Source organism: Myotis nattereri, assembly GCF_964212035.1.
Source record: "Myotis nattereri genome assembly, chromosome: X".
Classification (NCBI taxonomy): domain Eukaryota; kingdom Metazoa; phylum Chordata; class Mammalia; order Chiroptera; family Vespertilionidae; genus Myotis; species Myotis nattereri.
This window is the reverse complement of record NC_138078.1, coordinates 66,046,835-66,065,765: the sequence shown is the minus strand read 5'-3', so window position 1 is coordinate 66,065,765 and position 18,931 is coordinate 66,046,835. Positions and strand designations below refer to the sequence as shown.

General features: G+C 38.2%; 1 protein-coding gene across 1 annotated transcript in view; it reads right to left on the bottom strand.

Moving 5' to 3' along the window:
- Positions 1-18,931, bottom strand: part of SYTL5 (synaptotagmin like 5) — a 334,838-nt gene that overhangs the window by 10,233 nt on the left and 305,674 nt on the right.

The window sequence follows — 18,931 nt, the reverse complement described above, 5'->3', positions numbered from 1 at the left end:
TTAATAAAAGGACTCCACATTTATAAAGGTGTGGTCAGGATTAAGGGAAACTAACAAGGAATAATGAAGCTCACAACAGCTGGGAGATTTTATACTGATAGGTCTGAAGGGGGAAAGGGAGGGAGTGATTACTGAAGCTATATCTGCAGGAGAAGGCCACCTGACTGGATCTGTAGCCAGCCATAAGAAGAGTCATTTTGTGACCCAGCAGTAAAGAGACAATGGAATAACTCTATCAATCTCACTATTCTCCCACCATTCAATTTCCTACTGGTACCTTCCTTTGGTCAAACCCAACCAAAATCCACAGGGAAAGAGAGGTCCATTGAAGCAGTTCATTAATATTTGGCTTTTGGGGCAGAGAACAGAATGAAGAAGTGCAAAGAGAAAATATGCAGGTACAGATGTAGACTATCCAGAACCTATCTTATAGGTAGAATTGGCAGCGTTTTTTTAGTCTAATATAAAATAATACTGCATCTTACAAGTAATAGCATCTTAGAGTAAAAGGATTCTATCATGTGTCAGGTGTCAAAGCTCTCAAGAACTTTAGAGCATGAGGAGATGTTGGATATCACTTCAAGACCCTTATAAAATCCACAGCAAATAGCTGAACTAGGAGTAGAAGCTATGCCTCTAAGCCATCAAACCAAATATTCTTCATCACAAATCACCCTCTTTCAAAACTTGATTTTGTATTCCTGATTCAGGTCCCATATTTTTCACTAGTATAAGCCAAGCTGGTATCTAAATGATTTTCTCTCTATATGATTATCAGCAGGAACACAAGTGTTTTAAAATTCATGCAAATCACTGTTAAACATCAAGAAACAAACAAATCTTGGAAATCACAGCTATAGAGCAGTACACTATAGAACAGTGTTTGAAACCACTTAGAATTCACTTCTACATGACTAGGAAGTGTATAAAAATGTTAGAAAACACTTTGAAATCACAGATCAATATCAGGAAACAGTGTAGAACAGTGTTTGATGAAACTTGGGGATCATTGCTAAAGAGCAGTACACAGTGGAACAGTGTTTGAAACCACTTGGAAGTCATATCTAAATGGCAGGAAACGGTGTAAAAGAGTTTGAAAACTCTTGGAAATCACTGATCAACATCAGGAAACAGTGTAGAACAGTGTTTGACAAAACTTGGGACTCACTGCCATAGAACAGTTCACTATATAATAGTGCTTGAAACCACTTGGATTTCGCTTCTAAATGGCAAGAAATGGTGTTAAGGTGTTTGGAAACGCTAGGAACTCACTGATCAACATCAGAAATCTGTAGAACAATGTTTGACAAAACTTGAAAATCACTGCAGTACACTGTAAAAACAGTGTTTGACCCCACTTGGAATTCACTTCTAAATTGCAATAAATGGTGTGAAGTTGGTTGGAAATAATAGAAGAGATATCATATAGAAGATGTCTGATTAATATAATATAATAAAGCTTTGAGGGGCTCTATTTTCTCAAGTTTAGAGGAGACTGCTTCTAGATTTAGTTGGTCCTCATTGGATTAAGGTTTGAAAACTCATCTAGAATCAAAAATATCCAGTTCTTCATTGCATGTAATCTGAAACAAGGTCAGACTACATGTCCAGGGAATGTCTTTAGGATACTAACAGGAGAACAGAGGAAATAAAGAATGATAGTCATCAGACATGCATTTAAGAGAAGAAATAAAAAGTGAAGGGAATAAAGTGGCCAAAAAAGAGACTTGTTGATGGAAAAAAAAATAAAGAAAAAAAATGAAGAGACTGGTAAATGGGGTGTCTTAGGCCAATAGTCACATTAACTAACAAGTACCAATTCTTTTTTTTTTTTTAATATATTTTATTGATCTTTTACAGAGAGGAAGGGAGAGAGATAGAGAGTTAGAAACATCGATGAGAGAGAAAGAAACATCGATCAGCTGCCTCCTGCACATCTCCTACTGGGGATGTGCCCGCAACCAAGGTACATGCCCTTGACCAGAATCGAACCTGGGACCTTTCAGTCTGCAGGCCGACACTCTATCCACTGAGCCAAACCAGTTTCGGCAATTCTTAAGGATAAAATACTTTAAATCTAAAGGCCCATTCTAAAATATTCTCTACACCAATGCTTCTTAAAGTTTATTGCACTTGCAGATCAACTAAGGTCTTGTTATAACAAATACTCAGATTCAGTGGATATAGGTTGTGGCCCAACATTCATTTTCAACAAGCTCCAGGTAATGATAATGCTGGTAGTTCATGAATCACATTTTGAGAAGCAAGTCTCTAGCTCATGAAAAACACCGAATTTTTATCTGGGGTTCAGTTTGTTGAAGTACAGAAAGCATGGGCTTTGGGATCTGAATTGGGGAGCTAAATGTGAGGCTCTAATACACAATAGTTGGGTAAATTTAGGCAAATTACTTAACCTCTCTGAGACTCATGTCTTTTTTGTGCTTTTGTCTTTTTTAAACTCAGCTAACAAATTAAGTCACAATTTGCAAAGCACCTGATGCATAGTATGTACTCAATAAATGTCACTTTTGGTCCCTTCCCCAGTCCCTACCCATGATTTATTGAGAGGACGGCAAAGAGAGTGATGGTATCAGGATTCACATTTACAGGAAGATTAAGTGACCAAAAACCCCAAATGAGGTTACATTCAGTAGCTGAGTATCAAAAAGAGTTGCTCAATATCATTCTAGCCTTGGAAATAGAATCCAGACAATCATCCAATCTGAATGTCAATTTAGCAGATATGCTTTTCTCCAAAGACAAATAGGTATGAAAACAGGAGGAATAGGTGACATACAATCAATCTTCAAGTAGTCAGAAATAACTTGGAACACATTAGAGATATTAGGAAAATGAATTTAATGAAAAAGATATCACACTTTGCAGCAAGTACAGTGTGACACCAAGTTTTGGTCTGGAGTATATATTCCATACAGAAGCTTAGAAGTAGGCATGGTAACTTTAAGTATCACTACTACTTTTGCACTAAACATGATAAGACAACTAAATAGAAACAGTCCTTTGCACCCAAAAATAAAACCAAGAAAACTAGCAAAATGAATGCAGACTTTCCTTCATCTCCAGAGAAGTTTAAATATAGTCTTACTGTCTTTTAGAGTTCTTTCATCCTTTTCTCTCTCTTTGCTTAAAAATAAAGATACTGTATCATACACTTAAAATGTCAATTTAATAAAAAATTGGTAAGAGGGTAAATCTTATGTTAATTTCTCTTACCTCAGCAACAAAATAAAGAGAGCTATCAAGTCACAAAAAGACATTAGAGGAAACTAAATGCATATTGATAATTTAAAAAAGCAAGTAGGAAAAGTCTACATACTGTATGATTCCAACAATATGATATTCTGAGGAAAGTCAAAACTATAGAGACACAAGATCAATGGTTGCCAGTGAAACCACTCTGTATGATAATGTAATTGTGGAGATGATATTATATATTAGCCATAGAACTGTAAAATACAAAGAATGAACCATAATATAAGCCAGCGGTTCTCAACCTGAGGGTCGCGATCTCTTTGGGGGTCGAACGACCCTTTCACAGGGGTCGCCTAAGACCATCGGAAAACACATATATAATTACATATTGTTTTTGTGGTTAATCACTATGCTTTAATTATGTTCAATTTGTAACAATGAAATTGGGGGTCACCGCAACATGAGGAATTGTATTAAAGTGTTGCAGCATTAGGAAGGTTGAGAACCACTGATATAAGCTATGAACTTTAATTTATAATAACATGCCAATATTGTTTCATCAATTGTAATAAATGTGGCACACCAAAGCAAGATATCAATAATAAGAGAAACTTGTGGGGGGAGAGAGCAGTAGTATATGGGAACTCTGTACTTTCTGCTCAAATTTTCCATAAACCTAATGCTTCTCTAAGAAATAAAGTCTATTAATTTAAAAATAATCTAACACAGAGACCACCTTCCTATCAGAGCAGGAGTTCAGAAGAATAAATTGGCATCCAAAGCAGGTGGGTATCAGGGACAAAGCAGAAATAACATACTGATGTGTAGGTGACTCAGCCTGTGGCAGAGTTTGGAAAATTACTCTTATTTCTTCTCAGGAGAGCCCCATTCTAATGTCCTAGGAAATCAGTGATTCTTAACTGTTTTTTGGATATTGAAAGTGTTTTTTTCTTCTTTAGCCCACTACACTCTTGGACTCATCTTCAGGCCTAGAGATAAACAGCCTGCTCATGACAACTACTTTCAATCCAGGAATGGAGATAGAGTGCATTCAGCATTGGGCCAATTCTTATTCTGATGATGTGATGCCTCACACAGGTCCTTGAAATATTTATCTGTACATTTATTTTGAGAAACACCTGCCTGCTAAAAGGGATACAAAGGAAATCCCCAATGAAGACAAACCACATTTTTTCCTATGTACTTAGCAATTCACATCTGGCCCAAATTGTATACCTCTTCAACAAAACAGGCCTGCTGCTAACCAGACCTGTATGCCTCAGAATTTATCAACCATGAATTGCTCTTCAGGCATAGGGTCTCCTCCTCACTTATCTATTCAAGTGGTCATTATTTATTCATGCTAATACCAGGCTCTTCTTGGGAGGACTTATCCACCTCTTTAACTTTTCAGGAATGTTTAGTACCCTTTATAATTTGGCACCCCCTAAACCTAACTGCAACCTGGCTCTGTGCATTCAGATTCTTTGCAAGCAAATAATTCTAACAGAGCTGGCTTTGAAGATGATAGGAAAAAAGTGAAAATTAGTAATAGTTCCATTAATCCATGTGGGAAAAAAGCATTAAAGGCATACCTTATGTTTCTGGTGTACACCCCATCTGTCAGGAATTAAGGATGACAAAATACAGTGGGGCCTTGACTTACGAGTTTAATTCATTCCGTGATGGAGCTCATAACTCAAATTACTCATATGTCAAATCAAAAGTGAACGAGTGAGACACGTGATGCTAGGCTGATGTTGTGGCGTTCACTGTGACGTTCGCTGCGCCAACTAGCGGTGGGGTATCTGAAGCTGGCTCATAACCCAAATTTTAGCTCGCAACTCAAAGTAAAAAAATCGGCCTAGAGATGGCTCCTATCTCGAAAAACTCGTTAGTCGGGACACTAGTAAGTCAAGGCCTCACTGTAATTGAAAGTGGTGAGGAAGGTCAAAAGCAAGAAGATTCAGGAGAGTCTTCATTTTTCTTTCTTCACAGCATCTGAAAGCTAATGATATCTCTTCAAAAATGTCCATTTATGAATAATGAATATTAGGAAAGGATAGAAAATAAAATATATCCCCACCCATCAAGCACTCTAAAAGTAGTTCAACCATAAATGATTGACAGAAAATGTTTTGTAATGGAATAGATACTTCCCTTGTCTCCAAATTAGAAAGATTTAAAAATAAGCTTTACTGTGGGGACCCCTCAATTTCCATGGATTTGCACAAAGAAGTTTCAACTTTCTGAAGACAAATAAACCATTGGCTAAGCCGAAATAAAAAGAAAAAAGAAAAAAAAAAAACCCTTGCAAGGAGCAATCAGATTCCTTCCCCAAAGTAAGTGGATTGAATAATAAATGGGTAATAAATGGGTAAAAATAAAATATTTGGGGTCAAACATATCTAGTTTCAGCCCATCTTTCAGGAGACATTTTTCCCTATGCAAATGCCAGTGATTTAGACATTTGCTTTAGCTATTATAATATTTTATTTGCTTTCTGTATTAATTGCTGCCTCATTAAGAGAAAAAAGAAAGCAAAATAGAGACAAGTATCTTCTTGTACAGAAAAAGTGGAGAGAAGAGTAGGATTTCCTACTCTATATGAGTGTTTTGTCATTTATAGTCAATACTCACATATATTCTACTCCCCTTTTCCAAGTATGAAAGGAACCCTCTACCAGAATATTTTGATGGATTCCAGTGAGCTAAGTAAAGTACAACTGATAATATCTGAAACACTGCACTCCTCATAATGACAACAGTAGATTGTATTTCTATGGAATCTGATTTGACAGATTGCTAAATTTCTTTCTGCAGATAAAAAGCATGATTCTGCACAACATTCCCTTGTGGAAGCAGATTAATCTCCCTGACATAGGTCATAGAAAGAAATGGACATTACACTGGAAGGAGGTTCCACAACCTGCTAATGAAAACTGATCATATTTTTTCTTTCCATAAAATTAATTACTTTTTGTAATATTTATTATATAATCAGATAATAAAATAAATAAATGATCTACACCCTAAAAACAAGTAAATGACTAACACCCACAGTGGGTAACATAGCACAAAATTTTTTTGTATTTTTGCTGGATACTAGAGACCAATCCATTATGCATAGAATGCTTAACAACTAACCAAACATCCAGGAAAAGAGAGGCCTGAGATATTATTAACCACAGAGTGCTATAACTAGCTCATTAATAATGACCATTTTCTCCATAGTGGCTTAAAATTTACAAAGCACATTTACATATACTACCTCATTTGATATCTTCAATTACTTCAAGGAAGCCTAAATATTCTTATTTTACATGCAAATAGATGAAGGCCTAGATTGGATAATTTACTTGACTGAGGTCACATGGTTGGTAGTCAAGACTTAGTAACGTTATCTGAGTCCAGGGTTAGGCTTCCTTTTACCTTATCATGGTTGCCTTGCAATCAATAATGTCCGGGTCAGTCAAACCCAATCTGCCATCATGACACAGAGTTAGTCCAAATAATATAGTTAATATAATTTGTCCTCCAATGCAGTGTTTCTCAAACTGTGATCCGCTTAAATTAGAATCACCTGAGATGTTCGATAAACATGGAGATTCCTGAAGATTTTAGTTAGTAGGTTTGGAGCAATGCTCTGGAATCAATGTATTAAATTCACACTCCAGATGATTCAAATACTCCTTTGGAATTCTTGTGGTGGCTTAATTTCCATGATTATTATTTAAATCTTGTAGATCCAATTTTTGTTATAGTTTTGCCTGTGTAGATTTCCTCTTCCTATTTCTTTTCCTAATTTCAGAAGCCATAAATGACACCGTTGTAGGAGGAAAACACTTCTGCCAACTTCTAAAGGCTATGCTCAGTTTAATGGAAACATCTACATAGATGAAAAAAACATTGATCACAGCCCAAAATACCATAGGCTTTCACACTGAGGTATTTCAATCCACTTTGCTTCTAAAAGTGGGGTTTCCCTTTATTTATTCCACTGTTTTCTCCTTCCCCACCAGATATAAACCTTGAAGGAGCAGGTGATAATGAGACTAATATCACCAGGAATCAGATGGGCTCAATTCATCTGCTAGTTACTTAATTACTTGATGATCATAGAGCATATATTAGTATAAGTTTCTTAAGGAAAAGGAAGCCAAGAATATGAAGTCCTATCCTATATAATAAAGAGCTAATATGCTAATTAGACTAGATGGCAGAACAACCTTCTGGAATGACCAGTGGGTGGGGCCGTGAGGCCAAGGCAGCCAGGGCTGCAAATTTTTTTTTTTTTTTGCACAAATTTTGTGCATCGGGCCTCTAGTCAAAATATATTTGTTTTTGTGACCTGGAAAGTCTACATTCTGATGACTCCAGGAATAGTAACAACAAATGAAATGAGAACTTATAAACTGAATCTTCCACATGTCCTACAGGCATTATTTACACAATGAATTGATAAAGTCAGGCTTTTAAGCTTGGCCATGTTCTGTTACATCTTATCTGATTCAACTGGGGGGAAATTAAGGACTGAGATCTCCAGGCAAGGTTGTGGTCTCTTCTGAGAAGTGTATAGGATTGTTACTACAGTACCTGTAGAAAGCTTTCTTTTAAAAGACCTATCAGTAAGCATATTAAGAGATTTTTCTTGACCTGTGTGTAGGCTCCAGTTTCCTTATCTGTTAATTGGAAGTTAGAAACAGTGATCTGTTCTCTAAAGATGCTTACTGGTCTAACATTCTCTGTTGTTATCTTTTTATTTATTTATTTATTTTTGGTTTTCACTATTCCATCAATATTTTTTAAAATTACCAACTGTGTAGTAAGCATAGGGAATATAGCTGTGAAAAAACATAAATAAATGCGTGGTGGCAAGGGAAAAATAGAGGCATTAAATGACATTACACAAATAATTTATTATAATTGTGATGTGTGCCATAAAGGAGCAATACAGGGAGTCTGTTGTGACCTAGTCACATAAAGGATGATCAGGGGCAGTCTCCCTGAGCAGGTAACACTTAAGACCTGGATGATTAATGGAAAGCAGGATGATGAGAAGGAGCGAGAAGATTCTTTGCAGGAGACAAGATGGCGGCGGAATAATCAGACTCGTCCCCAGGCTTGTCCCGGAGCAAATGGAGTGAGCAGCTGAAACTAATAACACCCACCACGAATTGGCGAAGTATACTCAGCTGGTGAGACAGTTTGCAGCCGGGAAGGGCAGAGTTCCCCTGGAAAGGTAAAAACCAAGGATCTGGGCAGGAAAGTTTGCCAGACCACTGAGCCCAGAGGATCAGAGGGAGACTGAGTGGCACACAGCCGTGTCTCTTGGGACAGGCACAGCCCCTGACTGTGGAAAAGAGATCCGAGGGACTGTTGGTGCCTGGGAATTTGAGATCTGGGTTCCGTAATTACGGAGGACTGAGACTAAAAGGGGCAGCCTGAAGCGCTGACCAGACCATGCAGTGCCGGTAAGAGAGGAGCTTACAGAGACTCAGCCTTCCCCGTTTCTGCAGCTGGCGTTTGTTTGTTTGTTTGTTTTCACTGAACCCTGTTTATAGGACATTCCAGATACAGACACTCACTTGTGCTGAAGAGCGGGAGACGGTGCGGATGAGTGGAATCTGGAGAGAGGCTAGGGAGAGAAGGAGGCCAGGAGAAGTGGCAGCAAATTGAGTGCTGAGTCACCCCTGAGCCCACGACCTGGGCAGCCATTTTCTCCTAAGATTATAACCCCACCCCTCCCTCTAGCCCCCAGGCAAGGAATACAGCCACACCCAGATTCCACCCTGAATGAGATGAAGGATTAAAATAATCTGATTAGTCCCTGGGAGTTAACAGGGTCTGACCTATAGAGGGGCTGTCAGTCCCAGCAACGACAACAACAACAACAACAAATCACAGACATTCCATAAAAATAGGATCTTAAGCCAGCCAAAGGAATGACATTTCAATTTTTCATTTTTATTTTTTTATTATTATTTTGTTAGCTTTTTTTTTGCTTTTTTCTTTGTTCTCCTCTTTTTTTGTTTGTTCCTTTATTTCCTACTTCTATTTGCATTATTTTTTCAACCACGTGAGCAGCAGACATGTGAATGGCGTGCTCTTGTCCAGGGAGCATCAGCCCCATGAGCAGCCTGCCTCGAACCTAAGAGCCTCATGTGGCCTGCCCCTGTCCAAGGAGCAGCAGCTGTGTGAGCTGCCTGCTTCCCCGTCCGAGGAGGAGCAACCACGCAAGCAGTCCGAACTGTCTGAGGAGCAGCAGCTGCACGAGCAGTCTTCCTACTTCTGAGGAGCAGTAGCCCTGCACAGCCTGCTCCCATCTGAGAAGCAGCAGCTGCGCACACCCTGCACTAGTCTGAGGAGCAGCAGCTGCACAAGTAGCCTGCCCAATCCGAGGAGCAGCAGTTCTGTGAGCGGCCTGGCCCCATTCGAGGAGCAGCAGCAGCCCACCCCGGTCTGAGGAGCAGCAGCCACACGAGCAGACCACCCACGTCCGAGGAACGGCAGCCCTGCACAGCACACACTGGTCTGAAGAGCAGAGCCACAACAGCCTGCACCTGTCCGATGAGCAGCAGCTGGATGAGTGGCATGTCCCCGTCCGAGGAGCAGCAGACTTGCAATCAAACTGACCAAGTCCTAGGAGCAGTAGCCTCACAAGCAGCCCACCACATCAGAGGAACAACAGAAGCATGCAGCAAGCCCCCATCCAAGGATCAGCAGCCAAGTGAGCAGTCCGCCCCAGTTCAAGGAGTAACAGCTGCGTGTGTAGCCCGCCCCCATCCAAGGAACAGCAGCCTCGTGATCAGCACACCCTCTGTCAGAGAAACAGCAGCTGTGTGAGAAGCCTCCCTGCGTCAGCCAGAGCAGCCATCACAGCTGTGAAAAGCACCCACCAGAGGAGCTGCTGCCAACTAAGGAGCAGCTGCTACCACAACCGCACAAGAAGCCACTGCCACCCAAGGAGCAGCCCCTGAATGACTCAACAAATAGGTATGTTGGTGAGACCAAACATGGGTAGACAAAGAAACCCCAAAGGAAAAAAAAAGGAGGACTCGCCAGAAAAACAGCTAAGTGAAACAGAGGCCTTCAGCATGACAGAAAAAGAATTCAGATTAAGGGTCCTAGAATGCATAAACCGGATGGAGGAAAAAATCAAAAACTTATGCAAGAATCAAGAAGAAACGGATGAAAAAATCAGCAACTTATCTATGAATCAAAAAGAAACGGATGAAAAAATCAATAAATTATGTAAGAACTAAGAAGAAATGAAGAGTGATATAGCTGCAATAAAAAACACCATTGAAAGTTCCAACAGTAGACTAGGAGAAGCGGAGGACCGAATTAGCGAATTAGAAGACAGGGAAGCAAAACACACCCAAACTGAACTGCAATTGGAGAAAAAAATTAAAAGACAGGAGGAGAACCTAAGGGAGGTATGGGAAAACATACGAATAATAGGGGTGCCAGAACAACAGAAAGAGGAACAAGGGATAGAAAACCTATTCGAAGAAATAATATCAGAAAACTTCCCTGAGGTGGGGAAGAAAAAAGTCACACAAGCACAAAGAATCCCAAACAAGGTGAACCCCAAAAGACCTAAACCAAGACACATCATAATTACCATGGCAAATGTTCAGGACAAAGAGAGAAACTTAAAGGCTGAAAGAGAGAGACGGAAAGTTACATACAAGGGATCTCCCATTAGATTATTAAATGATTTCTCAACAGAAACACATCAGGCCAGAAAAGAATGGACGGAAATTTAAAAAGTGATGCAAAGCAAAGGAATGAATCCAAGAATACTCTATCCATCAAGACTATCATTCAAACTTGAAGGGGAAATAAGAAGCTTCACAGACAAAAAAAGGCTAAGGGAGTTTATCATGCAAGAAATGCTAAAGGGACTGGTGTAAAAAGAAGAAATAAAAAGCTCAGAAAGAAAACAGGCAAAAAAAAATAGAAATGGCTACAAACAAGTACCTTTCAATAATAACTTTAAACGTAATGGACTAAATGCTCCAATCAAAAGACATCAAGTGGCTGAATGGATAAAAAACTATGACCCATACATTTACTGTCTACAAGAGACCCACCTCAGAAGAAGGGACTCACACAGGCTGAAAGTGAAGGGATGGAAAAATATCTTTCAGGCAAATGGAAATGAAAAAAAACAAACAAACAAAAACTGGAGTAGCAATACTTATATGGGACAAAATAGACCTCAAAGTGAAGGCCATAGCAAGAGATAAGGAAGTCCACTTCATAATACTAAAGGGAACAATACAGCATGAGGATATAACCCTGATATACATATATGCACCCAATGCAGGAGCACCCAAATACATAAAAAAAAAAACTCCTGGAAGATATCAAGGGAGAGATCGACAACAATACAATCGTAGTAGGGGACTTTAATATACCACTAACTTCACTGGATAAATCCTTTAGAAAAAAAATATTGGCAAAGAAACAGCAATCCTAAATGACTCACTAGATCTGATGGAGTTAATTGATAACTTCAGAACATTTCACCCCAAAGCCACGGAATATACGTTCTTCTCAAGTGCACATGGGACATTTTCAAAAACAGACCATATATTGGGTTACAAGCAAAGTCTCCCCAAATTCAAGAAGATTGAAATTATACCAAACATCTTCTCAGACCCCAATGGCATAATATTAGAAACAAACTATAGTAAAAGCAACCCAAAATACTAAACCCCTGGAAGCTGAATAGCATGTTATTAAATAATGATTGGGTTACCAATGAGATCAAAGAAGAAATTAAAAACATCCTGGAAACTAATGACAATGAAAACACAATATCCAAAACCTATGGGACACAATGAAAGCAGTCCTGAGAGGGAAGTTTATAGCTCTACAGGCCTATCTCAAAAAAAAAAAAAAAAGAAAAAATGGTAGTAAATCATCTAAATCTACATCTCAAAGAACTAGAAACAGAGCAACAAGAAAAGCCCAGAGTGAGCATAAGGATGGAGATAATAAAAATTAGAGCAGAATAAATGACATAGAGACCAAAAAACAATACATAAAATTAATGAAACCAAGACGTGGTTCTTTGAAAGGATAAACAAGATTGATGAACCTCTAGCCAGGCTCACCAAGAAGCAAAGAGAGAGGACCCAAATAAACAAAGTCAGAAATGATAGCGGTGAAATAACAACAGATCCCACAGAAATACAAATGATTTTTAAAAAATACTATGGACAACTCTACTCCAACAAACTAGACCACCTGGAGGAAATGGACATATTCTTAGAAAAATACAACATTCCAAAACTCAATCAGGAAAAATCTAAAAATCTCAATAGGCCAATAACTATGGAAGAAATTGAAGCAGTCATCAAAAAGCTTCCAGGAAGGCAAAACCGGTTTGGCTCAGTGGATAGAGCGTCGGCCTGTGCACTAAAAGATCCGAGGTTCGATTCCGGTCAAGGCCATGTACCTGGGTTGCGGGCACATCCCCAGTGGGGGATGTGCATGAGGCGGCTGATCGATGTTTCGCTCTCATCGATGTTTCTGACTCTCTATCTCTCTCCCTTCCTCTCTGTAAAAAATCAATAAAATATATATTTTTTAAAAATTATATATATAAAAAAGCTTCCAGCAAAGAAAAGCCCAGGACCAGATGGCTTCACAGGGGAGTTTTACCAAACATTCAAGGAAGAACTAAAACCTATCCTCCTCAGACTACTACAAAAAATTCGAGAGGAAGGAACATTTCCAAGCTCATTCTATGAAGCCAGCATCACCCTAATACCAAAACCAGGTAAAGATAACACAATGAAAGAGAATTACAGGCCAATATCCCTCATGAACATAGATGCCAAAATCCTCAACAAAATCTTAGTAAATCGGATCCAGCAGTACATCAGAAAGATCATACACCATGACCAAGTAGGATTTATCCCAGGGATGCAATGATGGTACAATATCCGCAAATCAATAAACGTGATATATCACATAAACAAATTGAAAGAAAAAAACCACAAGGTCATATCAATTGATGCAGAAAAAGCGTTTGACAAAATCCAACGCCCATTTTTGATAAAAACTCTCAGCAAGGGTGGAACAGAAGGATCGTACCTCAACATAATAAAAGCCATATATGACAAACCCTCAGCCAAAATCATACTCAATGGGTAAAACCTAACACCATTTCCCCTAAGAACAGGAACAAGACAGGGATGCCCACTCTCACCACTCCTGCTCAACATAGTACTGGAAGTATTAGCCATTGCAATTAGACAGGAAGAAGAAATAAAAGGCATCAAAATTGGAAAATAAGAAGTAAAACTGTCCTTATTAGCAGATGAGATGATATTATACATAAAAAACCTTAACGACACCATCAAAAAACTATTAGACTTAATAAATGAATTTGGAAATGAAGCAGGATACAAAATTAACGCCAAGAAATCTATGGCATTTCTATACACCAATAGTGAACTTACAGAAAGAGAGACTGAAAAAACAATCCCATTTACAATCACACCAAAGAAATTAAGCTACGTAGGAATAAACTTAACTAAAGAGGTAAAAGACCTCTACTCAGAAAACTACAGGACGTTGAAAAATGAGATAGAGGAAGACATAAACAGATGGAAGAACATACCATGTTCTTGGATTGGTAGAATCAACATCATTAAAATGTCCATACTACCCAAAGCAATGTATAAATTCAACGCACTTCCCATTAAAATACCAACGGCATATTTCACAGACCTAGAACGAACTCTCCAAAAATTCATCTGGAGTAAAAAAGACTCTGCATAGCTGCAGTGCTCCTGAGAAAGAACAAAGTAGGTGGGATCTCAATACCAGATATCAAGCTGTATTACAAAGCCACTGTTCTCAAAACTGCCTGGTACTGGCACAAGAACAGACATATAGTCAATGGAATAGAATAGAGAGCCCAGAAATCAACCTGAACCAATATGCTCAATTAATATTTGACAAAGGAGGCAAGAACATACAATGGAGTCAAGATAGTCTCTTCAATAAATGGTGTTGGGAAAATTGGGCAGATACATGCAAAAATATGAAACTAGACCACCAACTTACACCATACACAAAAATAAAATCAAAATGGATAAAGGACTTAAACGAAAGACAGGAAACCATAAAAATACTGGAAGAATCCAAAGGCAACAAAATCTCAGACATATGCCGAAGCAATATCTTCACCAATGCAGCTCCTAGGGCATTGGAAACTAAAGAGAAAATAAACAAATGGGACTACACCAAAATAGAAAGCTTCTGCACAGCAAAAGAAACCATCAACAAAACAATGAGAAAACCCACTGTGTGGGAAAACATATTTGCCAATGTCATATCTGATAAGGGCCTAATCTCCAAAATTTATAGGGAACTCATACAACTTAACAAAAGGAAGATAAACAATCCAATAAAAAAAATGGGCAAAGGACCTAAATAGACACTTTTCAAAAGAGGACATTCAGAAAGCCAAGAGACATATGAAAACATGCTCAAAGTCACTAATCATCCCAGAAATGCAAATCAAAACAACAGTGAATCACCATCTCACACCTGTCAGAATGGCTATCATCAGCAAATAAACAAACAACAAGTGCTGGAGAGGATGTGAAGTAAAGGAACCCCTCTGCATTGCTGGTGGGAATGCAGACTGGTGCCGCCACTATGGAAGACAGTATGGAGTGTCCTCAAAAAACTAAAAATGGAACTCCCATTTGACCCCGTGATCCCACTTCTAGGAATAGATCCCAAGAAAACAGAAGCACCAATCAGAAAGGATATATGCACCCTATATGTTCATAGCAGCACAGTTCACCATAGCTAAGATCTGGAAACAGCCTAAGTGCCCATCAGTAGATGAATGGATTAGAAAACTGTGGAACATCTACTTGATGGAATACTATGCTGCTGTAAAAAAGAAGGAATTCTTACCATTTGCAATGGCATGGATGGAACTGGAGAGCATTATGCTAAGTGAAATAAGACAGTCCATGAAGGAAAAATACCACATGATCTCACTCATTTATGGATAATAAAGACGATTATAAACTTACGGGAAAAAAAATAGATACAGAGGCAGAGCAGCGTCGAACCGACTGTCAAACTACAGCGGGAAGGCCGGGGAGGGTTGGGGGACAGGAGGGCACGGTAAGAGATCAACCGAAGGACTTGTATGCATGCATATAAGCATACCCAATGGACATAAGATACTTGGGGGTAGGGGAGGCCAGGGGATTGTCAAGGGCGGGGAAAAAAAGGAGACATGTAATACTCTTTGTAATACTTTAAGCAATAAAACAATTTAAAAAAAGAGAACAGGTACATTATAACTACATTGTGCCTAAAGTAACCTTATCATCTTGTCATGATCTCAATAATATCCCAATAGATCTTTTTTTTCACTAAATACATCTGTAAACATCATGTGTGAAAATAAACACATGAATAGTTAGAATTAGCGTCAGAGGAAAGAATGAGGATCAGTGAGTATAGTTACAGGAAGCAGAATTCGACTCACTGCAAGGAAGACATGTCCATGATGAGAACAATTTGAAACGTACTGGGCCCTTCTACTGTTATTTGAGTGTTCCCTCTCTAGAAATGCCCAATCAGACCACATTACAGCAAGAAATATCCATGCACATTACACGTATCGTGAGTCTGAAATATGACTATGTTTTTGAACAAGGTTTTAAAAATAGTCTACTCCCTGCTCAGTTCCTTATTCTATTACCTCATCTTCTAGGTCAAGGTATCCAGAATTATGACAGTTCAGCAATGAAGCAAATGTTTATCTCTTGTAAATTTAATTCACTCCATTGACCTAAAAAATGCCGGGATATTGCTGTTATTGACACACTGGAAGTTCAAAGATGTGGTCAGCACTATTTGTCATTTTTGTGTTATGACTAAACTTTCTGAAGTTAATGGGCTTAGAAGACAGGACATCATTTACCTGAAGTTATTTAACAATAAAGTAGATTTTATTTATTCAAAAAAAAGAGAAGAAGATTCTTTGCAAAGGCCATGAGATGGGATAGAACCTGCCACATTTGAGAAGCAGATAAGTGCACTGTGTGACTAAGGGGAAGGGGAGGGAGGCATGGCTTGCAACAAGTTGGAGAGAAGGCAGCAACCATCATATGCATGGACTGGCAGGCCATGGGCAAGAATTTGGATTTTATTCTCAGGGGAATGAAAAGTCATGAAGGCGTTTTATGCATGATCCAATTTGCATTTTTAAAAGAACACTCAGTGGATGGACAGATAGATAATGATAAGCAAATACAATTAATGGTAGTAGCTGAATTTAGCTGGTAGGTATAAGAATGTTTACTGTAAAATCATTTCAACTTTTCTGCATGTTTAAACATTTTAAAAATAACATGTTGGTTAAATCTGGCTATAGTACAAAGAATGAATTGCTGGAGAATAAGAGTGGCTACATAGATAGCAGCTAGGAGACTTTTAATAATCATAGAAAAGGGGGATGGTAGCTTGGACTAGTGTGCTGGCGTAGAGATGGCAAGAACTGGGCAAGACTTTGAGATATTTAGGAAGTAGAATCAATTTGGTTTCCTGATTGAGTTTGCCTCATGGCAAGGCATAAATTAAAGATCACTACCCAGTGCCAAGTTAATATAACTGAGTGGATGATGGTACCAGGTACTGAATCAGGATATACTGGAGCAGAAAAACCTGGATGCAAGGGAGAGGGTAGATTGTTCAGTTTTGAATATGTTGGAAACATAAATTATCTCGGTGGAGATGCCATACATGCAGTTGGATCTTGGATCTGGGTCTGGGTCTGAGAGAAAAGATCTGGATTGGAGAAGTGAGTTTGAAGTCATAAGCATATAAATGGTCATCAAACCATGACAGCGCAATACATAATAATGCCTGAAAGGGTATAGAAAGTGATGAGAAAAGAAAGAACAAGCAGCAAAGAATCGAATGTTTAACATTTAACAATTTTTAAGAGACAAGGAGAGGGAGTAACTAATAAAACAAAAATTAGGCACATGTATGACAAAAGGCTTTGGAGTTGCTTCCAGTCTTTTGCAATAAATTCCCTATGCATATTAATTTCTCACATATGTATCTATCTCTGTAGGATAACTAACCCAAAGTGAAATTGCTACATTTTGTGCACACACACGTACACACACACACCCCTCATTTTAATTTCAAAGTATTTATTTTTGAAAAGAAAAGACTGCTAAGAAAAGCCACTAAACATAGACAATTTAGCTAACCATATTTAAAATGACATTTGATAGGATTGGTTAAATAAATCTGATGTATCCCTATAATGTACTACCATGTAGCCATAAAAAGAATGAGGCTGTCAATATATTCTGATATGCAAGGGGAGAAAGGACGACTTACTTTTCACAATTTTGAATTATTTGAATTTGTTTTCATTCACATGTATTACCATTATTTAAAAATGTTCTTTGTACTTCTACACCATACTTAGTAAAAAAAAAAAAAAAAAGGTGTGACTTAAAGATTAACTTACCTTTTATTTCTGAGAGCAACACCAACAGATTTCTGATGTATACCTGAGTTTTGCATCATGGGAATGCCCAGTTAGATGTTGGTTTTTATAAAATACAGTGAATTGCTCTAAATGTGGTGAAGATTTGAACAAAATGTTCATGCTTGTCTTGAGTTCAAGATATAAATTGTGGACTATATTACTTTTCCACTTTCATTATTAGTGAAGAAATCCACTTTATTTGTCTACTTTAGAGATGTCTCCAGAGTTTGCCATCATCACCCTTTCACCTCCCTTAAAAATGCCTTCGAAGACAGAATGAATCACATCAAGTTTGATGACTATTTTTCCAATATAGAAAATGATGATTTTAAATTTTTTGTTTTCTGTTTTCAAGAAAGGTGACAGAGATATAGGTGTGAGTTTTTTCAAAAAAATATACTATATGTACTAAGCTTCACTAGACCACTAACTTCAATTTTTTAGAAATAGTCTATTTTAAATAATATTTAAAATGGATTGCTTATTCTCTAAGAACAATACTAAATATATTATTGAATCTGCTTTCCATATTCAAGAAAAAATTTAGAATATGGAGAATTGAGCTAGAATAAACCAGAAGATGATTCTAGTTTCCCTATTACTAAAAATCAGTTACAATCTTCTTAGGGATTTTATATGAATTCAAATGAAAAAATAAGCTGAGGGGCTAAAATATGACTCCAGAAAAAGACTAGGTGGAGTATGTTCATAGGCAAATAATCAGAATTTGCTCCACTTTCCTTCATCTATGTGTTCCTGTCCACCATGATAAGCATAGGATGATGCCAAGGACTTCAGTGGAAAGAACACTGGCCTAGGAGTTACATGCTGGATTTAAGTCCTAATCCTCTATAGGAGTCACAGCTTCTATATGATTGTGGGCATGTCATTTCAGTTTTCTGGGTTCAGACTTGGAATCTGCAAAATGTGGAATCAGGTCTGAGGCACCTTTCAGCTTTAACAACCTTTGCATCTAAGTTTGGTTGGTTAAGCATCTGGAATTCCAGGTGACAGAAAGTATGGTAGATTGAACTATTGGCCATGATTCTTCATTCCTTCCTGCATCCTCACTCTCCCCAAGGTTTCATTATGAGCAGAATGTATTTCCCTGCCTCTTGATTTTGGGCTGGGCCATGTGACTTCCTTTGACCA